The sequence below is a fragment of the Salminus brasiliensis genome, chromosome 19 (genome assembly GCF_030463535.1).
Source record: "Salminus brasiliensis chromosome 19, fSalBra1.hap2, whole genome shotgun sequence".
Classification (NCBI taxonomy): Eukaryota; Metazoa; Chordata; class Actinopteri; order Characiformes; family Bryconidae; genus Salminus; species Salminus brasiliensis.
Window position 1 is genome coordinate 30797125 of NC_132896.1, and position 11014 is coordinate 30808138.

Below are 11014 nucleotides of genomic sequence, written 5' to 3' on the forward strand. Positions count from 1 at the left end.
GGGGTGGTGAGTTCAAATCCCAAGCCATGCTGCTTTGCCATCAGGTGGCAGCGCTCGTGAAGTGATGTTGGCCAGTTCAGGCGTCTGTTCGCTGCTGTGGTGGAGCTGGGGACCCTGCACTTTCCTCTGAGCGTGTCAGCAGCCAGGTTCGAAAAGAGGAGGTGGCTGGCTTTTGCATGTATCGGTGGAGATGTGTTTAGTCCTGTCGGGAGCATTGCTAAAAAAATATAATAATAAAGCTTAGCAACAACACTGCTAATTTGTTAATTTGTTAACTTGTCTGCACCCGAGATACCTACAAACATAACACCTACTGTTGCAAGTAAGTCCACTCAGTAGGACACTACCCCTTTTTACAGGACATACAGTGCACAATACTGAGAACTACAGTAGTAACTGGTCCATGATATGTGGAATATCCACACCTCATAACTAGATATTACCTCTGCCTACAAAACTATAAATCCCGATAGCCCTTAACTGTGCTTTTAGCTGTCAGAACACTGAGCTGTTCTCCCACTTCGCTTCCTTAATTTTACCATAGTTTCATATTAAACACTGAGATCCTCAAGCAAACAGAGGTCCCGTAGGCAGCCAGTGTACTGTTCTCAGACTACAAGAGTCAGAGCCTGGAAGTATTAAATCTCAGTCGGCTCCAGTGAGTCAAAAGGGACATCTCAGTACACAGTCCAGCTTTAAGGACACTTCCTGCTGTAGAACGAACCGTCTGGACTCCAGGCACAAGTGACCTTGAGGAACTGAGCTGTCTGTGGACGTGCTTCAGGCCGAAGCCTGTGGAACACGTTAAGCCACACTGAAATGGCAACCAGATAGCCTTTCAGCACCGAATGTGTATAACTCATATAGACAGGAAAGAAGTGCACAGTGAAGAGCGGCTTTATAGCACTGTACTGCATGTGAACCATCAGGACTTGTAGAGTAGTGACCATGAGGCTGATGGCTGATTGAACAGCGGCAATCAGAGAAGAGCGAGACCTTCTTTCTGTTGCTTGGACTAAGACTAGCTACCAGAAAATTTAGTGCATAAGCCAAACCAGTATGTGGGTATGTATCCTTTCAAAAAGGTCAATATCATTTGAAGCTAAATTATATACAGTATGTACATAATTATATATATAATTATATATATACATAAAGTACATACATTATATATATAAAATATATGTAAATATGCCAATTATTAAAAGATACATGTACAATATGTGCATACATTTGAATATATTGGCATATATTGGCAAGACCTCTGACGCCTTCAGAGGTCTTATGGCGTCCATGCCTCGAATGGTCAGATGCATTGTGGCGGCACAAGGTGGACCTACTCCATCTTAGGCATGTGGTACTAAAAGATTCATGTTTATCTGCTCCTGAGAGTCCTATTCTATTGGCAGTACTTGTGTGCGTGTATTCACACATCTGTGTCAGCAATAGGTGCAACTTAAAGTAGCTGAATGCATTCATTAAAAGGGGTGTCTACAAATATTTGGACATATTGTGTGTAAGTCAGAGTAATGTAAGTGACAACTAACAGGCAAAGTAACGTTCCTTAGCTGTCCAGTGAAACCTTGCGTTTCTCACCACTTCACGAGAGGACAATGCAGCATTGCTTTCCACTCTCAATAAACGCTCTGGCATATTTTCTTGTTCATTTTCGTGACTTGTGTTGTTCTGCTGAGTCAGAGTCGATCAATATTATTGAGGAACTAGTGGAGGCTTTCTCAATTTTATATTGCTGGACTCTTAAAGACTACTGTAGCACATACTCTCTCCATTTAAAGGAGCCTCATTTAAATCAGATCCCAGTGGCATTTCCAAAGTAGTAGTACACAAAAAACGTCTTAATAGTTAAGCATAATTCACAGTATTTACTTGTAAAATAAACACCCATGACCCCATTTGTATACCAAGTGAACCTGCATGCCGTTTCAATCTGCACCCTTAAAACAAAAAAGGTGCTATACAGCGTTCTTTGAGGGAGGCCATAAAACAGGGGTATTTAATAATATGGTAGAAAGGTAGAAGGCCTCCTTCCCTGGACAATATAGACTGTTACCTCAACATAAGCGGGACAATGTTTTTTTAATACCCCTGATTTTGGAAGAAATAATGAATGAGCAGGTGTCCCAATACGTTTGTCCATATAGCAGAGAAACAGCCCCAAAGCATGATGTTGCCACCCCCATGCTTCACAGTTGGTATGGTGTTCTTTGGATGCAACTCAGCATTCACTCTCCTCCAAACACAGCGAGTTGTGTTTGTACCAAATAGTTCTACTTCGGTTTCATCGGACCATAAGACATTCTCCCAATACTCTTCCAGAACATCCAAATGCTCTCTAGCAAACTTCAGACGCGCCCGGATATGTACTGGCTTAAGCAGGGGAACACGTCTGGAACTGCAAGATCTGAGTCCCTGGCGGCGTAGTGTGTTACTGACGGTAGCCTTTGTAACGTTGGTCCCAGCTTTTTGCAGGTCAGTCACTAGGTCCCCCCGTGTGGTTCTGGGATTTTTGCTCACCATTCTTGTGATCATTTTGAGATCTTGCGTGGAGCCCCTGATGGAGGGAGATTAGCAGTGGTCTTGTAGGTCTCCCATTTTCTGATTATTGCTCCACAGTAGATTTCTTCACACCAAGCTGCTTGCCTATTGCAGATTCAGTCTTCCCAGCCTGGTGCAGGTCTACAATTTTGTTTCTGGTGTCCTTCGACAGCTCTTTGGTCTTCACCATAGTGGCGTTTGGAGTGTGACTGTTTGAGGTTGTGGGCAGGTGTCTTTTATACTGTTAACCAGTTCAAACAGGTGCCATTAATACAGGTAACGAGTGGAGGACAGAGAAGCCTCTTAAAGAAGAAGTTACAGGTCTGTGACAGTCAGAAATCTTGCTTGTTTGTAGGTGACCAAATACTTATTTGCAAATAAATTCTATAAAAATCAGACAATGTGATTTTCAGAATTTTTTTTTCTCATTTTGTCTCTCATAGTAGAGTCTACCTATGATGTCAATTACAGGCCTCTCTAATTTTTTTTAAGTGGGAGAACTTGCACAATTGGTGACTGACTAAATACTTTTTTCCCCCACTTTGTATATATATATATATACATACATAATTGGTATTATATTATTGGTAATACATGCTACTTGCATATGTGTACACAAAAAAATATGGAAAATCACTAATTTTTTAAGTAGTTTTTATTGTATATAAAACAATGTTTGATATTTGTATTATTTATACAGTACAATTTTTGTTTACATAAATGATCTGTAATTAAACATGCATACTATATATATATATATATATATATATATATATATATATATATATATATATATATATATATTTATATAATTTTTTTTAGGGTTCTTTGTTTTTTAATTATTCATTTTTTGTGAACACTGTAAAAAAAGGTCAAATGACTGACAATGGCTGCTAAATCAAAAATGTAAACGATTTATGTGGTGAAACAGTTATTTTTACAGGTTACTGAATTATTCAGGTCAAACACCTTCAATAACACTAAAAGTTCGGCAGCAAACATATACATCTTTCCCATTGGCTCCTGGCACCATCTACTTACATACAGGGCCTCCATACATAATGTCCTCCAATCATTGACACTATCCGTGTGTTGTTGTTCCCCAAGGACTACCTTCTCATAAGTGTGCTACTACATTTTGTGTAATGGTTGACTGTCTGGCCTCAGTGCTATAGACTGTAAGAGCAAGTTACCTTTTTCTGTGTTGCTGAGTGTGACTCAGTGTTGGCTGTGTGCCACTGTTCACTCTTATGCATCCTACAGAATTACTCTATCAGTGTTTGACAGATTTTGCTGCACAATGTACAATGCACTGTCACTTTATTGGCAGTGTTTGATTGTAAGAATTCAGGAGAATTCTGCAAAAACTTTCAATTTTTTCAAATTGATTGTCAAATCAATTATAATTAAATCATGTTTATTGTCGCATCACATTACACAGGTGTAAAGGTAATTAAAAAACGTAGAAAAAACGTGCATCATCCCTCATAGTAGTACAAAAAAACACATTTAAAAAATAAAAATACTGAATTTTTACACATTAACTTATACTATACATATACACACATTATACACTATACTCTTTATTTACAGTATTGCCCTGGTTTAAAGCAGTTAAAATGCACAGGTTTGATATAATGTGAATGTTTACATTCTGAATGGGTGTGAATTCAGGTGTTGTGTGGGTGGGGAAAAGTCTTTGTGGGTACCGTGTGACTGTACATAGGGGTTCCAGTAGTGTGATGGTACAGATATATAATAATGTACATATATGCTCATGTGCATATATGTACATCTATCAGATTTCTGTATGGGTGACATTAGTTCAAATATAGTTATTTCACTTCCTGCTGTTGGGTTAATATTTCTGTTGCTCCTGGCCAGGTCTTTCCTAAAGTAGAGTAGAACTCTATTGACCAGGCTGACACATCGTGATAAACTAAAGGTTAAATAAACGACAAAAAATAAAAAGAATAAAAATGCCAGAGGAGGCCGGCCGCTCATCGACCACAGGGGCCGTCTAGGTAACCTGCAGGTGCATGAAACTAAAGGTGCTTGTTATTAAAGGTGAGTCAGCAATGGTACAGCAGGGAGTCAGGGGTGAGTCCTTTACAGTTGAAACAGTTAAGCAGCCTGAACTTCAGCTTAGTAGGACAATTTGTGAGACTTATGAGGAAAGGAGGAAAAAATACTGCACGTGCCAGTATTGACAATTCACCAATTCGCCAAGATAGCAACGGACGTCTGACTGTTGATGAACGTCTGCTTAGGCTGTTTTCAGTCAGTGGAGCTCCTGCTACGTCAGAGATTGACCTGAACACCCCTCATTTCGGGACCACCGCGCCCATCAGCGTAGATATATTCACAAGTAGCGCTGCTGTTTAAGGGACGCAGACGGAAGGTGTGAAGACAGACTGTGGGCGGGGTGTAAGATAGCAATGAGCATCGCGATGTGCCCTGCTCAGGGTGTAAGATAGGGCCCTCAGGCTTTCACCCAGCCTTAGGTTAGAAGTAAAATCAGTTTTATGAATTAAGACGAGGCCAGAACTCCCTTCCATTCATATTTTATGCAAAGCCATAACATAAGAGAACGAGTCAAACGGGCAGTTCTGCAGCGGAGTGTTTGATCTGAGGGGGTTAAGTGTCTAAAATGAAGTGCTGTCACAACCTTACTTGTTTCATTATACTGAGATGAAGAAACCCCTGCTGACCAGCTCTGTCATGTTGCCCCATATCTTCGATTTCATCTATGCAAAACATTCAGCCAAACACGCCTGTACTGCACATATGCAAAGGAAGAGACAGCTTCAGTGTCTTAATAATTAATTGAAATATCTGGTTTTACTCAACTGTCTAAAAGGCAACAATGCACGCTTGAATAAAACGGGCAGCTCTTTGATATAAATATGAGGCCTAATGTAAAATCTTCAGTCATGCCTCTTCAATAATTCACCAAATTTGCATATCATTATCTGCATATCTCATTACCTCTGACTGAGACCCACTTACATATTCAAAAATATCATTAGACTTATATCCTATTGCATAAATTAGCATAAATAATGCAGGGCTGTAGCCTTTAAAGTCGGGGATCCTTGAAAAAGAGTCTCCCCCTGTTTCTTAGGGTTTAAGTGCGGCTGTACAGCGTCAGTGAATACGGCTTTAATGAGATATGATTGAAAACAAGCTAATGCTGATTAAATATGGATTATATCCATATTAATTCTCTATTGTTGTGATTGTTATTATTTTTCATAAGCGATATCATAGGAACCTGACACTATAGTATTTTACAAACATCTTAACTACAGTAAAACATTGTAACGTAACTAAAGTTTTATAATCTATATCATAAACCATGCTAAATGTAACCTACGCTTTAATCATCTGGGCATATTACTAAACCAGAGCTACATGTCCGAATATTTGTGGACACCCCTTCTAATGAATGCAATTAGCTACTTTAACTTGCACCCATTACTCACACAGATGCACACACACAGCTTGTCTAGACCCTGTAAAGCAGTAAGAAGTACTGCCAATAGAATAGGACTCTCTGGAGCAGATATACAATGAACCTATTGGCACCATGCTTCCCCCCCCCCCAGCACTGAGCTGTGGAGCAGTGGAATTATGTTCTCTGCAATGATGGATGGAGCTCCATCCAGTCCTTTTGAAATGAGTTGGAGAGTTGGAGATGATGAGGTGGGGTGATCATGATCATCCAACATCCTGACCTCACTAATACTCTAGTTGCTGAATGCAATCAAATCTTCACAGCAATGCTCCTTCAAAATAATAATAATAGAAAGCCTTCTTCCCTGGACAGCAGAGACAGTAACTCCAACAAAAGCAGGATGAACTCCTTTTTATAACCATGACTTCTGAAGAAGCAACGAATGAGCAGGTGTCCCAATACTTTTGTCCATACAGTGTATGTTATATTTTTCTGCCAATTGGCACAGGGCGTAAATCCAGGTCATTCCAAACAGTTCTCTTATCTTTTTCATCCTTGTTCTGAGATGGTTTGTATACATATTACTGGGACCCAGTTGGACCTTTTTAACGGGCCACATTGTTGCGACCCACCCTAATCTCGCATGGGTCCCATGTAGGCCCCATGTGCAGTGTACAATCCAGATGTACAAGCCTATGCTTAACCCCTCCTGGTCCCATCACTGACCCTGGTGGGTGGGCATCCATATGTGGGGCCAACATGGAACCTGAGGACAAAACGTTCAGGTTCCCAGTTGGGCTCCCCATACAGGCCCCTCATGGACAAGTTAGCGGGGATGTGGTATTGAAATCTGATACATGTCCAACACGCTGCACTGGGACTTTGTTTAAGTCAATCCAAATGAACATTCGCTGAGGAGACGGGAAACTGGACCACAGACAGCAGTGAGGGAGGTTTTCAGTGGCGGGATGGCGAGGTAGCAGACCTCATAATTACTTGATGTCTCTGTTCTGACTAAATTAGAAGGCACAAATCAGAACAACCGCTTTGTGTTAGAGGAAACCTTTAAAAGAAACGTCCGAGTGCTCGACAGTTCAGAAGAATGTCCGATCTAGGTCACATTAAAAAGCCTAAAAAATGAAAAAAAGATTTTTTTGTAAAATGCACAACAGGACTAGGTGCCTTTGAAGGCTGCGATGGCTTATTATTATTTTTATTATAAGTATTGTTTGTTTTTGTTGTAGTTTTTATTTACTTTCTTGTTTTTTTCTCTTTTTTTTACTTCTCAGAGTTTTGACATTGTATTGTTCTTCGCTAATCAAACCTAAATACTGATCTATAATTTCCTCATATGTTAACATGTGACTATCTGTTCCCATTTTTATTTGTATTTATTGACTAATTAATTTTTTCTCCTCTATTATGCTAATTTGTCTTGTGTACTTTGTGTGTTTCATAACAATAACTAACAAACAACAATAACAAAAAAAAACAAACATTGAATGTGGTGAGAAAGTTGGACTCGGGCCACTTCATCTCCTGTGTGAACGTGGCCAAAATATCACTCTTCTTATACGGCTGGTGCTCATGTGCTTCCCTGTCATGTGCTGTTTCCATGGTTACGACAAAAACAAGTGTCACCTTAAAAAAGTCCTTAAAGGCTGTTACGGTAATGATGGTAATATATTGCTTAGAAAAATTCAAATATTTGTCATGCTGGCTAGGTGTGGCAGGGAAGTAGAAACAGTTGCAGAGATGGAACAACGTAAAACAGCAGGAACAACGTAAAACAGCTGGAACAACGTAAAACAGCTGGAACAACGTAAAACAGGGGGTATAAACAAGAAAGGATGACACGGGGGTGCAGAACCGTAAACAAAACAAAACAGGACTGGGCAAAATAACAAAACAGGGGCTGGGAGGATATTGAGCTTACAAACCGAGGGGGCACATATAAACAGAGAGGGGGGAGAAAGCCAAAAACCACTGAGCAACGTTTAGGAGGGGTGCGGAGAGAGGATAAGCAAAAAAAAAAAAAACACAAGCAGTGCTCGGGCGCAAAAACAGACAGGGCAAAAGGGAGAAACGAAAACGTGAAGCAGTGCTTAGGTGAAATTGGGGACAAACGAAACAAAAGCAAAGCTGAGTTTCAGCCGAGGGGTCAAACAGCACAGGAGGCCAGGTTACAGAACAGACAACAAGGAGACCAGGAACAAGACAGGCGAGAGCAAAGCAAAGCAAAGCAACCCTGACAGTTACTCCATGGAGCGCACTGACAAACGTGGCCTGAACAGAGCTAATTCATGGCACCTTCTAGTCTCTGGACTGGGCTTAAAAAGCCATAGTACCTGGTGCTGTGAATCGTGAGCAGACGAGGGGAAGCCCTTATTTTGAGCCGGAGGCGGAGTTCTGGGACTGCCCTGGGGGAGAGCGTGGTAACGATGGCATGACAATATTGGACAGATATTAACATAAATAATAAATTCTGTGTTTTTAGTATTCTGCAGTTATTATAAAAAACTAACTGTGATGTTAAACACATTTTAACTCTTGGCTTGGCTTAACTGATATTATATTTAATAACTATTAAATATATAAATACATATAAATAAGCTATTTATTTTATAATAAAGAATTTTTAACATATTGTTTTTTACGTGGGGACATAAAAGTTCCCCTAATTGAAGATTCAGCCAGAAATGAACTGAAGGAAAGTGGACAAAAGAAGAGTAAAGCTTGGACGACATTGTGAGAGCTGTCAGGCTGGTAGGCTCATGGTAATGGGTGATGCATGCCATACCTAGCAACCTGACACACACACACACACACACACACACACACACACACACACACACACACACAGACACAGAGCTCTGACAAATCAGACACATCATTAAGCCACTGTGCAGGCCCTGAATATGTGTATGTGTAATAAGCCTGCATTGCAGACATTCCTAATGTCAGGCATATTTGGCTGACATATCCTCAGTCCAATGGGCGGCCACTACATTAACCCCTTAATTGGCCAAACGTCCCGGTGGCACCAGGCTTCCAGTCCTCCAGTCCTTACTCACATACTCCATCCTCACTACAGCTTAGGAATAACTGGGCCTGTGTGCACTCATGGTTCTCATGTAATTAATAATGAGCAATAATAAGCCTTGGGGTGTGAATGGCCTGGAAGTTTAAGGGGTTACACATTCACCGAACAATCCAGTATGGTCCTGTACTGTCATTATCCTCGGTATCTCAGAATTTGACAGTACAGATAGCAGGTGGCTAATGCTAATGTTACAACCCTGCCTGCAACAGGTACTCACGTACTCACTTTCCTGAAGAAGGGAAGTAGAGGGGAGTGATAAAACTGTGCTAATTGTGCTGTATTCCCACACCTTTCCCGGGGATACCCACCGAGAGAGATCATTTAACATTCTTCTAATTGTCTTGTCAGGTGGAGTTGCTTGAGAGTGCAGCACCATCTAGAGGTGGAGTTCACACACACTTACTGTAAGAGAGCAGAAGACAGTGAACAGATCTGTGGTGGGTCTAATCTCTCTCACTTAGACACAAAAGTAAACATAAGGACACACAACGTCAGGATGCATGGTGACATACTGTATGTATAATTAATTAACATAATATTAATAATAATAATAATAACATATGTAACATAATATCACATAATCTCATATATATGTATGTATATATCAGGGATGTCCCCATGTTTTTTATGCCCGATCTGATCCGAGTCTCTTACTGCCGACTATCGGCCGATCCTGATCTGATCTGATCTAATGTTTGTGTTTTCTCAACGTTGCAAAGGTTTGCTGATAAACAACAGGAAACACCAGTAAAATCACAGTTTCTAAGAACAGTTTCTGAAATCAGACTAAATTCTAATCTGATCTACTTTGGTCGGACTGACTTTTTAAACGACTGCTTTAAACTTTAAACTATAGTATTTAATATCGTACAGTCCAGTCTGACTGACCTACCGACCTGACCTTTCAGCTCCTAGCTCCTTTAGCTACAACTCTGCAGTCTAATCACTTAGCGTGTGAGCATTAGCATTAGCATCAGCCTCTTCCTCGGTTCTGAATGGGTCGTTCGGAGCAGGTTTAGAACCAAAGACAGGAGCGTGGTTCTCCCGCTGGTAGAACGGAGCATTTCCACCAGAGTTTGGTTTGTAACCAGGTTTAATTCAAGACTAAAGACGGGATGGAGGAGCGGTATATCGTCCTAAATGGAGATAATGGACATTTTCTGTAAGGGTGAAGAGTCGAGATCCTCCTCTTCTGACAGATTAACTAACTCACTCTTTACCTGCTAATGCTAATGCTTTCGTCTTCCCCGAACGTTCTGTTCCACCTTAAATAACACAGCAGTTACGCTCTGCTGCTGAAGTGTACACACAGTAACAGCAGCACTATTTAAGGTGGACTGGAGAGTTAGAATTGGAAGCAACTTTAGCTTATTTTGGCTTTTTATATATATACATACATACACTGCAATGCATATAATTACTATATATATATTTTACAATAATAATTATATATTGTTTCTAAGAGTGGATGAGTATCAATATGTAATATGTCTTATGTGTATTATATATGTGTAAATACCTATATCCTAAAATCCTATATGTGCTACTATAAGTATTATACTGTGCCTTCATGCCATATACGCCTAAATGTAAGCGTATATGTCTATATGAAATAATATGTCCCATGTTTATTATTTGTATGTAAATACCTATATGCATTAACAATATGTCTTATATACAATATATACAATAAAACTGTGTATGTATATATTGCATATATAATATTTATTGTACTGTATATATATTTATACCTATAATCCAAAACATTATGTTCCATATGTATTAAATAGGTGTAGGTGAAGTACCACCAGTAAAATATCTATGTTTTTATATGTACAGTTATACGCAATAGTGAAATCCTATATGTATGTTATAACCTATATATGTAGATTAGTGTT